The sequence below is a fragment of the Ammospiza caudacuta genome, chromosome Z (genome assembly GCF_027887145.1).
Source record: "Ammospiza caudacuta isolate bAmmCau1 chromosome Z, bAmmCau1.pri, whole genome shotgun sequence".
NCBI lineage: Eukaryota > Metazoa > Chordata > Aves > Passeriformes > Passerellidae > Ammospiza > Ammospiza caudacuta.
Genome location: NC_080632.1, coordinates 76,371,902 through 76,386,667, shown reverse-complemented (window position 1 = coordinate 76,386,667; position 14,766 = coordinate 76,371,902). Strand labels below are relative to the sequence as shown.

The window sequence follows — 14,766 nt, the reverse complement described above, 5'->3', positions numbered from 1 at the left end:
ACTGAGCAGTCTCTGAATGTAAATCAAGCCTCAGAAGCAGCCAGAACCCAACATGAAATTTTTCGTTATTAAGATGATTATTCTGTAAATGCAATATTCTTGCCTTTTTCTCTGTAGAATGGGTTATGAACCCCAACCACAGGCTGAATATAGGAAAAATGAACAGCTTTGATCCAGTGCAGCTATTTCTGTGGTTTTGTGCCTTAAAGGAGTTAAATACCTTTTCCTAAGCAAGCCGAGCATTTTTAAGTTAGCAACCATGTGCCTCAATATAAATCCTAAGCAACAAGCACTGAAGTAATCACCTTCTTGGACGTGGGCCTGTTAATACCCTTAAAAAACAGAACTGGTAATCCAAATTATCCTCTGTGTGTTTTTCTCTGGCTGAAGAAGGCTGAATATTATTACTTCTGAAGAACATAATATCTCTGGGAGGAAGCATCACTAGTATTTACTGTTTTACTAAATTGCAGGCTTGAAATGGGAACAGCAAAGAATGTTAGCAAATCAGTTGAATTTTTCTCATTTTTTCTATTAATAATTTTCTGGACTTGATTCTATCACTTCTGAAACATTAAACTGAAACCAGTACTTCAAATAATAGTAGGAGTGGAAAACTTGCATGCTTTATATTGTTTCAATCAATAATCTGAAAAAGTGCACAACACTCAGCAAGAGATCAAAAAGCCCAATGGGCACTGAGGCTTCCCCAAACACCTCCTTTTTAAACTGTCTAAAAATAAAATTATAAGGTAGCATGCCATGCGTTGCTGGCAAGTATTATTAGTGTTAACAAGTAATTAGACCAAACTACTTTGATTCTGAAATGAAGCATCTTCCCTATTTATAGACAGAGGACAGCTGTGAGCAGCACACTTCACTTTCCTTCAGTGCAGAGTTACAACTTCACAATTCTGTACATCTGCATCAGTTTCCTTGCTCCCTGAGCTAGGATGTGGACAGGCATAGGAGGAGGTATTTTGCTAATGCTCCCTTGAAGCAATTTGTTGTCTCCTGAAAGATGAAGTGAGCCATAAGGGAGCACCCTTAAGCACTGTCTAGCCTGCCCGCTGCTTTTGGATCACAGTAAGCTTCAAGGCAACATGATTAAACACTGCTGCTGTGTCTTAGGTAGGAGATGCTAGATGTGGCCAGGGGTGTGCATTCTATTGCCATCTGTTAGAGGTGGGGCAGTTGTCTTCTGTTAATTGGGTCACCTGTTAAAACCAGGTGGGGCAGTTGTCTTTATCTCTTCCACAACCAGTCCTCCCTCCAGGAGATATCCTGCCCAGGGGGAGGAGCCAAGCGTTCCCACCTGGATACAATCTGAGCCTCGGAACACCACAGGCAGCCTTTCCCCTTGAGTCCCAGAGGAGCAGCTTTCTTTTCCAGTGGTTCCCAGAGGAAGACCAGGCCCATCTACACCACCACTGGACCTTCAACAGGATCACTGCTCCAACAGAACCACATCTGTCACTGCAGGAGGGCTGCAGCCACCATTTAATGGGACTGCTACAACACCCTGACCCACAGGATGTCAGGTCATATTCTGACTCTGTCAGTGTTGTTTTCTATTACTACATTTTTAGTTTTCCTAATAAAGAACTGTTACTCCTACTCCCATATCTTTGCCTGAGAGCGCCTTAATAATTCAGAGGGAGGGGGTTTACATTTTCCACTTGAAGAGAGGCTCCTGCCTTCCTTAGCAGAGACTTGTCTTTTCAAACCAAGACATGCTGTGAAACAGTTTGACTTGAAGGAGGACATGAACTCAAAGATAGTGATAACAGTCTTACAACTGAAGTTCTGGGTTGAATCTACATCTAAGTTTAAACTGGGTTGTAAATTGAAAATCAATATGTAAATCACATATACTTACATAAAAAACACACCCACAGTGAGCTGATTTTAAAGAATATCCATAGATGTTAAAGCCTATGGCTATTTTTCTATTTGTTTATTTTTTGTATACAAAACACAAAGTACAATAAATACAAAACACAAATAAAATAAATACTAATGCAGCAAATGATAAAAATACAGTCAAGTATGCAGAGGAATACAAGTATGTTGATATAAACATTCTGCATCGTTTTCCATAGGAAAAAACAGGGGAAGTAATTTGCAAAAGAATGATATAGTTTTGGTTTGTTGTTAGTGTCCTTGATTTCTGTTAGGATTACCTAACCCTTGCTACTTATTGCTGCAGTGACACAAAGATATCTACTACAAAAACATTCAGTTGTTCACAGGTAGCTGCTGTGGTTGACAGTCTTTCACTTAAAACTGATGGGCAACAGCACATTGCTAGATGTCCTTTTTAAAGGAAACCACACACCAGTTAATTAATATACCCACCATAGCATCTGTATTTCATAACCTGAAAAAATGTGTTCCAAGGCTGAGTGTTTTACTCACCCAAACCTATTCAGAAAGTGATTTATGGCAAGTCACTCTTATGATGAATTTAACTTTTAAACATGTAGGTCAGAAGTCTAAAGGTAAATTACAAAAAAAAAAATCATAGAAAAAGAAAGCATCCAACACACCCATTTAAATATCTGTCTAATGTACAGTGCTCCAAATTCAAAACATTACAATGTAGTGCAGAAATAATCAATATAAAGTGTTCCGATAAACACATAATCTCGTAATAGCAATGGAATTAATGTTCCATAATCTATGGGGATACAATTCACAAGAATTCAATTTGAGAAGGTCACTGGACTAAATTAGAGGTTGGACATTATGCTTTTATTTATTTCAATTAAAACTACAGTTGCTGTTTGGTCTTTTGACAACAGCAACCTAAACATCTGAGGTCTTCAATAACCTCATTTTTTTCCTGGAGTTTTGTTGTCAATATGTGACTAATGTCAACATTTTGATTTGGTAAACTGTTCTTATATTTTACAGCACTGTCAATAGCTATGTAAGATGAAAGAGGAAGAAAAATCAGACATGATAAGAGCATTGTTAGTTCTGGTTTCCCCCATATTCATACTATAGAATTAAACTGACTTCACATTAGTATTTTTCCAATGACTACTTCTGAATCCATGTCTGGATCAAACAAATTAGATGTCCATGGTACATTGTATTTAGAATAGATGGACCAAAGTAACACCAGTAATTTAAAGCAGAATGAGAAAGCTGTATTTGTCAGCATTTCATGTGGAAGAGCAGGTATCTACCAAACAAGTTGGAACACCTGGACACGTGGCTGTGGGCCATGCACAGATGGCCTGCTGTAAATCAACAGCTTTAGAAATATCTTAGACTTGTTATGCACTCATGGATCAGTTGCACAGCACAGGGAGGATGACATGTCCTGGATTCACCTAATGCACTCCATGAGCCAGGAAAGGCTGATCTGCCTCTTTGTCCACAAACAAAACTACTGGGGAGGCTGCTGCTGCTATCACAATTGTTCAGGACTGCAGATTATCCAAGAAAACAGCAGGGTAGTAGACAGCCTGCAGTAATTTATTGGAACATTGTTAAACTAGTTAGTTGGTTTAGAGAAAAAAACAAAAAAAGGATCCTACTTATTGTTTTCTGAGTTAGTCATTACTGATTACTTATCTTAGTCAAGGTCATTCATATTAGCAAGCTCTAACAGCGGGTGAACCAAGAGAAAATAAGGACAGATTTACTTGTAAAAATTAGGAAAAAATATAAGAAGGGAAAAAAGTTTGAGATATAGGTAATATACTAAGAAAAGTATTCAGCTCTGTACCTGGCATGAAAACTGAAAGTAAAAAATTAATAATAGAAGAAGAAATAGAAATGAGAAATGTACATTTCCTAATCCTTTAACTTTGCAAATTAATGTTCTGTTTTTAATCACAGTGCATTTTTCTCTCAGAACTTATGCTACAGTCTTTTAAGTCAACTTCTGTATGCATTCTAAAAACTTTGATGTTGTTCTGTTCTTAAATATCTAAGCATTAAATATTTAAAGTATTGAATATGCTCTCATTTCTAACTTTTCTATTGCACATTTTACATAGTTAAGAAGGCTGACATCATATTGAACTTACAGAAGCAGCCAAGTCTTCACTGTCCTCTTGCTTCATTTATTCCCCTGATGTTCTGATAGAAATATCGTATTAGGAAAATGGCTATTCTCAGAAATGGAGCAATGAAATCAGGTCAATTTCAATATTTCTATAATGGCTTTAAACATGCTGCAAAGAACCTCAACTTGCTTTCATAAGAAGCATCTTATACTCAGAAATTTTCTGTAACTTTGATGAAATGGTAAAGACAATAATTTTGAGAAAACCACACAGTTACTTTAACCAATGAGATATAAAAAATAATGAAATGCAGGAGCACTGATAAAAAGGACTGGAATGGCAGGAAAGAATAATCAAAATTAACAAAATCCAGCAGCTTTAGCCAGAGGTTTAGATTAACCTAAAGGTAAAAACAAAGCACTATGAAAGAAAACATATCACAAGGTAAGGTGATATCAAGCCATTAGAAATCAAGCCATTTTCATAATCAGATATCTCATTTCACGCTTTGCGTCATATGCTCCGTTCTCAGCACAAGACATGGGACAAGTATTGAAAAAGGTTCATCTGTCATTTTCTGCAGATAAACTAACACTGATTTTAACTTTTTTTTTTTTTATAATGGACATGTAACACAAGAGATACTTAAAAAATATAATGGTTGATACATGTAGTTTAATAATTAAGCCTTAGGGCTAATTAAGAAAGACATTAAATCACATTTGATGTTACACAACAATACAAGAATGAAAAAAATAATAAACTCCAGAGACTCTGCCAAATCACATCATAAGTAGTTGCTCCTTTATTCTTATTTTTTTATGAAAATTCAACTAATGTGTAATATTCTCTTTTGTGTTAGAAAAAGAAAAAATAATTTAATGTCTAAGCAGAAAAAGTTTAAATTTTTTTAATACAAAAAACCAGAATGAAATAATATGTCTGTATTGGAGGTTTATTTTAGTAACACATGCATCAATATTTATTAAAAAAGAACACTGTGCTGAAAACTGTTGGCAACTACTCCGCACCCCAGAGCGTCATAAACTTTGTTTCTTATCCCTGTGACTTTAATGTACTTTTATATTGGTATATTTCTGTGTGAATTTTCAACAAAAATAAAAGAGACTCCAGAGTTATTATCTCTTCCAATTCATAGCTCACACAAAAACTTTTCTATCATTTAGTTGATAAAGATTTTACTTACACAAACGGAGTCTTTTAATCCATCTAACTGAGAAATGCATTCACTTCTTAGAATACTTCAAGTCTGATATTTATACCAGGCATACTGCAGGTATGCTTTTACTTATGCATATCGCCCTCACTCTTAAGGGACACTTGCAAAGTGAAGAACTGACAGATCTTGATCCTGCTAAGGTCACAGGGACTTAGCTATATTATAGCTTTGCTTAATCCTCATTGGTTTTGCCTACTGAGCACAAGGCTGTTTCCCTGACAACACAACAGCAGTTACCACAGTATCCAGAAACACATATGTTGTCCAGGTTTAAGGTATATCCCACCTGAAAATATATTATTTATTGCTATTTTCTATGGTCATTGCGGGGAAAAAAAATAAAAGCTGTGAAGATCTTCCAGACACTCTTACTTCTGTTAAACTTCTTACTATTACTTACTTCAAGGACCTTCCCTAAGTAGGTTGAACACTTCTGAAACTCAGTTCTTGAATTAGTGAGTACATGGAGCAAAAGTCACAGTAGGAAGCCATGGAATGTAAGGGAATTACTGAATGCTTATATATCTATATCTATATCTATATATATATACTATATATATATCCATATATACTTGATAGGTATATATAGATATATAGATATATATCTATATATACCTATCAAGTGCAAAACACAACATGAGAGAAAGCAAAAAAAATACCACTACAAATTTTAAGAAAAGGGCAATAACTGCTAGCATAGAAAGGGAGGGAACACTTGGTGTCTAAAATGAGAAGTCTGGGAACAAGTTTAAAGGTGGATATAGAAAGGAGATGGTGAGAAACTACACACTGCAGTAGTATTTTATATAAACACATATGGACCATGGCTATGTTTTTCAGTTTGAGAAAAGGATTTTACAATAATTAAGATAAAGTGTGAACCAAGAGAAAAAAATGCATCAATCTGTAGCTGAATATGGAAGCTGTGATTCTAAAAGTATTCTTCGGTGACTAATAGAAAAAAAATCCCCACTGAGACAGTAAATCTAGCCAGATAATTTCTTGCACTTCACCAAAAGCATGCAGTACAACGCATAGAATAGATCCCATATAAAATCACTTCATTGTTTTAAATTTGTTCAAACAATGCTGACAGGCTAAGCTTCTGGTGGTAGATTATTTACCTGACCATCTATCAACTAATTTAATATGAAAGCAAAATGCTTTTATTTTTCTTTTCTTGTGTGTGCACTAGCTAATGTTACAGAAATGCAGTATGGGATCATATGTGCTCTAACTCAACTCACACCAGGTAAATTCAGAATTAATAAATGAAACTTTATATAAGTAATGTTCACTGACAGGTGTCTGAGTGATTTTAGCTGAGATGAAGTGAGACTGAAGGAAGGAAAGAAGCAGACAGTAGCTTGACCTCATGGTTAATTGAGGAATGTCCAAGTCTGAGTCAGGCATTGCAATGGACTTTCCAGTAAAAAACAATTAGAAGACAAGGATTTAATCAATTGACAAAACAGCAGTTTGTTTCTAAGCAACACAGGTCACCAAGAATACATCACTCCACTCATATAATTGTTTTCCTATTGAATATAGTTGTACATCAGCTTTTAATTTTCTTTTTCAAATACCTCAAGTGTACAAACTTACATGACAAAAAAGATCAGGCTAGCACAACTATGAAGACAATTTCCCATGACACTGACCTTCTATCTTGAGGAACAGTGGCTTAAAATGTGAAGAAAATTATTGTGGGTTTTGGGGAGTCTTTTTGGCTTTGCTTAGTTAGTTTTGTTTTTAAACTCCCAAGAAACAATGATGAAGAGTTCAATCTGACTGGCCCACATTGGTCAATTTAGCGTCGGGAAGTTGTAAAAACTATGAATTCTACTGCTTTCAGAAAAAAAGTAGAATGTATAATTAAACTTATTTTTCTATGGACTACATACTAAATAAATAAATACATAAATAAATACACAAATAAAAAAGTAAACCCGACCCATTGAAAGAATGCAGTAAGAATGACAATATCGATTTTCTTAAATGCCAAGATAGTAGTGATCAGCAAGATGCAGCAGGTATAGTAGCATAACCACAGTTACTCAAATTAAGAGCATTTGTTGAATACCATTTGTTCTTTAGTCTCTTTGTGCTTCGTGTTTTTAAGCAAAATTGTGAAAAGCTATTTTGAATAAAATAATGCGTATACAAAATTGTGAGTAATTATTTGCTCATTTCAGTTCTGAGAAAGCTGCTATTTACACAGGTGGCTGAACCACACAAAATGGTTGTAAAATATAATTAAATGAAACTAAGGGGCTTTTGCAAAATTACAGACTGTTTGAATTATTTTTAAAAAGAGTGTTCAGTCTGTAAAGACTATGAGCAGCTTGCATTATCCATGCTCTGTGAAATCATAGTCATAAAATATTTTACACATTTTAAAATTAATGTTAATATACAACCAAACCATTAACTAGGCATTTTAAGCCCTAATGATGAAGTATTATGTAGGAGTTAAACTTTTATATTAAATACAACTACATTTAGAAAGAAATCTAATGGTATTAGACAAAGTACTTACAGCAATCCCCCCAGAGTTAATTCTTACAAAATTCTTTGAAACAGGTGACAGTTGCAAACACGGTTGGGCTGACATCATGTATTTTACGTCTGCACAAATGAAAAGAAAAGGACTATAGTTAGGAAAGGAAGCTAATTTTCACAACTACCTTAAAATGAAATTAATTACTTAATTTTCATAAGTACCTTTACAGCTGCAAAACACAGAAAAAAAGAACTACAAATGCTTAAAAAAAAGTATAATGACTGATGTGACAAATCTAAACCTAAATTTCTTTTAAAATAATTACTAATGAATAAACAATGAAGATTTCAAGTTCATTCCTTTTGGAGGAATACTGGGCAGGATAAAATCAAAGTTAAAACGATATAGGCCTTCCTGCAACAGAAGAAGGAATAAGAAATAGGAAAAGAAAGTGATCAAAAAGAACACAAGCACACTCAAGGTTAGTTCATTAGTAAAACCAAGATTCTCACATGTTAGTTCATGCTCACACCCACTCTAGAGGAGTATATGCTCACACCTACTCCCCGAGTTCCTACAACAGTCACGTAACAATGAAGATAGAAATAATGTTAAAATATATTTGTACAATATCATGTTAAAATATCATATAAAATATCATGTTAAAATATATTTCAAACAACCAAAGTTACATTAAAAACCAAGTTCCAAATAACATACTGATCACAATTGATACTTTATTACAGTAAATGGCTTTCCTAGCACATATGGAAGTAACACCTCTCTTGTCAGTTAACTGAGAATCATTAGAGCTACGAACACTTCCTTCACATGCAGGTTACTCAGGATTCAAAATCCTCACTTCTTAAACAACTTATTTATTGCCTCTTTTTTTGCAGAGGGGGTTTCACTAATCTAGGTAGCCAAGAAATTCCTCTAAAAATTCTATTATCAATTTCCTTAACTTACTATGCTTGTATGTTAATCATACCGTAACACAGATCAGTTGAAAGATTGTATTTGTGAGATAGATTTTGTGCTATTACTGTGTTAACATGGATACTGAACTGAAACTTGTCAGACTTTTCTCATTCATACAGAGAAATAAATGTTTCTTTTCTTCTAGGAATTCTGATATCTCCCCATATTCTCTGTAACTTATACATCAGAAGTTGCTGATTTCTTTCCTATGACATCTCTTCTTTTCCTGGATCCACTAGTGATTAGATCCTTCCACACCATTGGGACTTAAGCACTGAAATATGAATTTGACAACTCCAAAAGGACTAAATTATTTAAACGACACAACAAGACTACTGAAATTCAGCCAACAAGAACCTTTACTTTCATTCTAAATGCTCAAAATATTGTAAAAGGACAAACTAACAATACCAGTCACACATAGTTCAAGGTTAGGCTCCTTTTCCTGAAAGGAAAGCAAAGCACAGGTTAAAAAGGGACCACTAGACACAGACACTAAAATCAGACATAAAATTTTCAATTTCCTAAAAACTGATGTAGCTTTCAGCATTAGAGGATGTAATCTTTAATGTTATGATGACAGATTTTTCTTTTTGTCATACTTAACAATGCCTTTTCAAGTGCACTCAGGTAATTACTGGAAGTAATAGCAAACCGAAACAACCTAAATTGCCAGCATCTCCATGTATCTGTCATACAAGTTTTCAATCACTGCAGTTCCAATTTCTATTTTTCTATCATAATTACTGTTCATTACAGCAACTACTTTAAGACATGCAAGAAATCTGCACTAATCTTAACAGTTTTACAGTAGTAATTAATGTTTAACTACGTGCTTGTCTATATATTTGTTGTTTATACTTTTCCTATGAAAGAATATTTTTTGGATTGCAGAGCTGGAAAGGCAAGGCAATGCTCTGCCCCTTTTCAACAAAGGAATAAAGTTGATTTTGTGGTCAGCACATTGTACAAGGAAGCATGGACAAATTTTTGACCTCACCTTTCTCCTAGTACAGTAAGCCTTATAAAATCAGTTTTGCTTTAAAATCAGTCCTAGCAGAATCTCAAACGCTTCATCAAAGTTATATGCCACTTAGAACTTTCAAAATTTCATCATCTTTCTAGATGCACGTGGAGAAATATAATCTACAAAGAGTCTTACACAATCTGTAAAATGTATGTAAAGACCAAGTGATTGTCTCTGGTTGATAAAATTAATCATTTCACACTAAAAACTCAGTATTGGCAACTGATTAAAACAAACTATCTAAGACTTTGTAGACTTAATTTCTCTAATTGCATTAAGAAAGCTGCTAAATTTTTATAAATTTTAAATGGCATATTCTACTGCTGAAGGGTTTGAGACTCTTCTAGAGTTGTTTATAAAACAAAATATTGTTATACAAAGCACATATTTCAACACAGTGCAACAAATTCATTACATTTTCATATTAAAAGAAATTTTAAAGAGTATTAACCATATTGTATCTTTTTTCACTTTCAGAATAAAATAACACAATTAACTCCATGCCAGGAATTTTATACTTATAGCAGTTTCAGTGCTGTTAACTTGAAAACAAAATAGGTTATATTGAAATTAATAATTATCCGGTAGTCAGTGTCTGGACAGTTCAGAAATGTAGTGTTCAATGATCTGAAATTATTTAAGACCTCCTAATGAAATATAGAATGAACGACTTAAGAAAAAACCCAAACCAACCAACCCACAAACAGTTTTTTTCCATTTTGCTGGCTATGTATCAACTGATTTTTTACAATCTTGATGTTCTGTCTGTAAATAGTGACAAAATCAGAAAGACTTGAGCTAATATATATACCAACAATGTATTTGTTTCCTAGCTCAGTCATCTGAACGTTAATAGAGAAGTATCCCTTCCTAAGCAGAGGGATAAATATATTTACAACTGGTCACCAGCCATCTCATCTGTAAGATGCTGGCTGTGTCTAAAGGCAAGACACACGAGCATACGAGTTAGTAAAAAATAAAGGATTCTCAGCTGAGGAAAAAAATTGAATTTTAGTGAAAGGTAAAAAACTCATGCTACTTGCACAAGTTAATCACAAGAACTATCACAAGGAAATACAGTATTTTCAATTTTCTTTGCTTAGGCTGTTCTATTTCAATCTCCAGAACACTACAAATCTGTCTCCTGTATTCCTTTATGTTATCACACTTCAGTTATTGTTGCCTACTCCTTTCACTCTGACTAGCAAGCTACATTCTTCCAACTTCTGTCACTACTGCCACCCCCTCAAACCAAGTGACTCTCTATCATCCACTGTCTTCCTTTTTTCTTGTCCCTTGAATGACTTCCAATCCTACACTCCTCATTCACTCCATTCTCAAACTCATCATCTCAGTTGCATGGAACCTGTTTCTGAGACAGAAATGCTAAGGTTGTCATGGAAAGTAGCTTAACTTTAACTTTTTTAATATGAAGTAGCAGATACCTCCTGCCTCATATATTGGCTTTTATATGCAATGCATATACTATATTCTTGCAGCACAGGTCCTTTTCATATTATTTCTTCTTTATTTAACAGTTAGAAGAGGTTCAGTTTTCAGCAGACCTGAATTTTGCAAAGGTTTGTAGCAAAGTCCAACTCAACAAAACTGCACTTCCAGAAGAGGTGGCTTCCCTTTCATGAGGATATTTTACTTGAATTAGCACTCACTATCTTGCAGTAGATACACTAATGGAAAAACCCAAAGAAGGAAAAAATGAGCAAGCTGCTCTTTAGATCTCTTCCTGTGAAAGGTGCAAAAAAAGCATATTTGTCGTCCCTGGATGGCACAAAAAAGTATTTCATAATTTATCATATCAGCTGCCTAAAACATACCTTGGGATTTCTATTCCCTGGGGAAAGAAAATTTTGATTCAATTTGCTTCAAGACTGATCACATTAGTTAAGCCATGTCATTATGATGGCTAAGAGCCAAATTTCTGTCCCATTGCACTTGGAAATGTAATGATGATGCATCTGCTGTGTAATTCGCCCACAAACTGTTTATCTATTGTGATAATTATGAATGCAAATAATATTATCTGCAAAGACAGAGATGCATAGTTTTTCTCACTGCTGTCTCAAAGATTGGAAAAGATCACTCAATGGCCAACAAATAATAAAAGACTGTATGATTAAATGTACAAAACTTTTTATAACTCTGCCCAGTGCAGAAAACTTCTGTTGCATATTTTGAATGGCAGGTTAAAGAGATGAAGAAAAGGTGAAGCTATTTTTTTCACAAAAAAAACTATAATTAAATGCAATTGAGGATTTAAACTAGCATGAATTATTTCTAACATTAACTACCACAAAGCCTTAGCCCACTTGATGTCTGAAGAGCAACTGGCATTATCTACAGATCACTATTGATGTGATTAACATATCAATAAATAGTTCTAGTATTGCTAGAGAGGATTAGTTATATGATACAATTGCTTCATGTTCCCGTTTTGGTTCTGTTGTTACTCCAAGAAGACTTAAATAAAATGAAAATAAAAAGATTAATTTAGAATAAAGCTACGGTTATAGAAAGTAAACCTCATGTGTAATATAAAAAGTGCATCATATATACCAAAATCACTGTTGATTTTACAACACCTCTTCAGCTTTCAATGCTCACAAAATAACTCTTCCTGAATAGATCCAGTTCATAGCAATCATACTCCAAAAATGCTTCTCAGTATTAAGAGGAAGCTGCCTAGGACATAGTCCACTCATACATTGATACATCTCTTCAAAATCAAGACCAAATACTTCATGTATTGAGATTTGTCATCATTATGTTATCCAATTTGGTTTTGATTCCAGAATTGTAAACATTTCTTCAGATTCCAAGAACAAATTCTGACTCATCACATATGGGGGACAGTCTGAGGTACAGCAGCAAAACTCCTCTTACCAGCATACACTTTATTGGTACACACCCAGACCTGGCTACCTGGCTTTTTTACCAGCTCAAAAACAAGTCAGTCTTAATCCTGACCACAGCTTGCACTTTAACTCACCTTATGAGCAACCAAGCGTTCTATTAAAAAAACATTACTCAAAGCCATTTAGACATGACCGTTAGAATATAAAATCAGCATCTACTTTGTTCATGCAAACAAAGAGCAAAGGAAGTCAATGGAAATTCATTTGTACTGCCTTATAATTCTGTATCCAATTATTTATCTAGTAATTCTGGGACTGCATGGCTGTGTTTGCTTGATAGGAATATTAATTCCAGTGATTGGAGAGACTGTGCAAGGAGGGCAGGAAATATATTTTGCTTAGTGTTTAGCACATACTACTTCGTCTTTTTGTGTTCCTCAGAGGCTAACTTAGTAGTCTTACAGGTATATGATTCCTTATTAATTCAGAAATATAATCACATTTTATAGCTGTGCCTGCATCATTTTTTCTCTTGATTTAAAAATTCTGTACCTCAGTCAGGAAGAAATAATTAACAGACAGTCCATCATCTCTTAGGGCAGGTTACTCTCCTCACACACAGTTAAACTGCACAGTACCAAGTCATTCTTGTACCAGTTTAACAACTTAGAATATTTCAAAGACAGAATAAGCCATTATTTCTTTCTCAATATCAATATAGTACTATTTTTTAAAAACTGTCAACAAATTTGAAAATAAGCAGATTCTTATGCCAGTTCAAAATTAATTTTCCCTTTCCAATATTATTGTTCCTTCCTCTTTTGACAGTGACTACTGTTAAAGTTAAGATAAAGATTTTCTCTCAAGGCCAAGAAGAGTAATTGCAAGTTGCATATCATTCCCATTTTCATTTTTCAAAATGTATCTTTTAAAATATGTCTTATGCACTAAGCAAAAAACATTGAGTAAGTGTGGCGGTGCATTCCCTCTGGCTGCACTGTGATCTCAGAAATGCTCATTAGGCCTCAGCCTTGACAAACAGCACCTGGACTAAGCCCTTGAGCTTATTAAAAATATTGTCTGCTCCCAAGAACTTGTGCTGTGTAGCACAAACCACTTTGGAAACTTACATTTCTTGTCTGAATAACAACTCCAGTGGAACAACACTTTTGTAACTGAAGTTACTACCTGAATTGTGGCCAAGATTGAAGATTATTATGACTTAAGCCAATTCTTTTATGACTCTAGAAACAGTGGTCCCAAGCAGAGCTGTCCTTTCAGAAGGAATTTCTTCTCAGAACAGATTGTTAGACTGGAATTCATTGGAACGAACTGTCCAGGGAGTTTGTGGAGTCACCATCCCTGAAGGTGTTAAAGAAACAACCCGATGTGGCACTAAGTGCCATGGTCTAGCAATAAGGAGGCGACCAGTCAGAGACTGAAGGTGATGATCTTAGAGGTCTTTTACAACCTCATAAATAATTCTGAACTCTTCTGGCCTGCAGTGGTCTGTGATCAGCAAATTCCTCTGAGCGGGGCACCTCTCAGGAAGTCCTCTACTTGGACTTGTCATTGTACAGTGAACAATGACAATGGACCCTGCGCTGATAACCCTGCTCCTTGAGGCTCAGCCTGTTGAGAAGATGCAAAAGCATCCAATGTGAGTATTTCCCTGACCTTGAGGGAAATTTTTCACAAGTGACTGCCTACCTTGTACATACACCTTCAGTCTGTATGTGTGCAAGTATGAATAAGCTAATGTACTATGAATGTTGCTCTCTTAAATTGTTAAGTAATTTAGGTTTCTAAGGAAGCTAGGCCTGAGGTGAATTACTGTTGTGCTTACAGTAAATTATATAGAATCTTTTGATAGATTATTTAAATATCAATTAAATGTGCTATTAAGTTTAAATGCTGTTAAAACATTTAGGCCTAAATCATTGGTCAAGTCTGGGCCAAAATGGTCTAGTCCGAATTTTGTGACCCTGCAGGACTGTCTCTCTTACTCATTTTTATCATTAACCCTTTCCTGTTCTTGCCCTTTTTCCATCTCCAGCCTACACATAGATAATTTTTGGCTGGTTTTAGTTTTAGGTAGATTGATTTTAGGTTCTAGTCCA

General features: G+C 34.8%; 1 protein-coding gene across 1 annotated transcript in view; it reads right to left on the bottom strand.

The window, feature by feature from the left end:
• The window catches only part of PRLR (prolactin receptor), a 126,181-nt gene extending 118,302 nt beyond the window's left edge, over positions 1 to 7,879 (bottom strand). The window contains exon 1 of the mRNA XM_058823702.1: positions 7,802 to 7,879. The gene's annotated coding sequence lies outside the window, so the exon portion shown is untranslated. The remainder of the gene's footprint in view (positions 1 to 7,801) is intronic.
• Between the last annotated feature and the right edge of the window lie 6,887 nt (positions 7,880 to 14,766).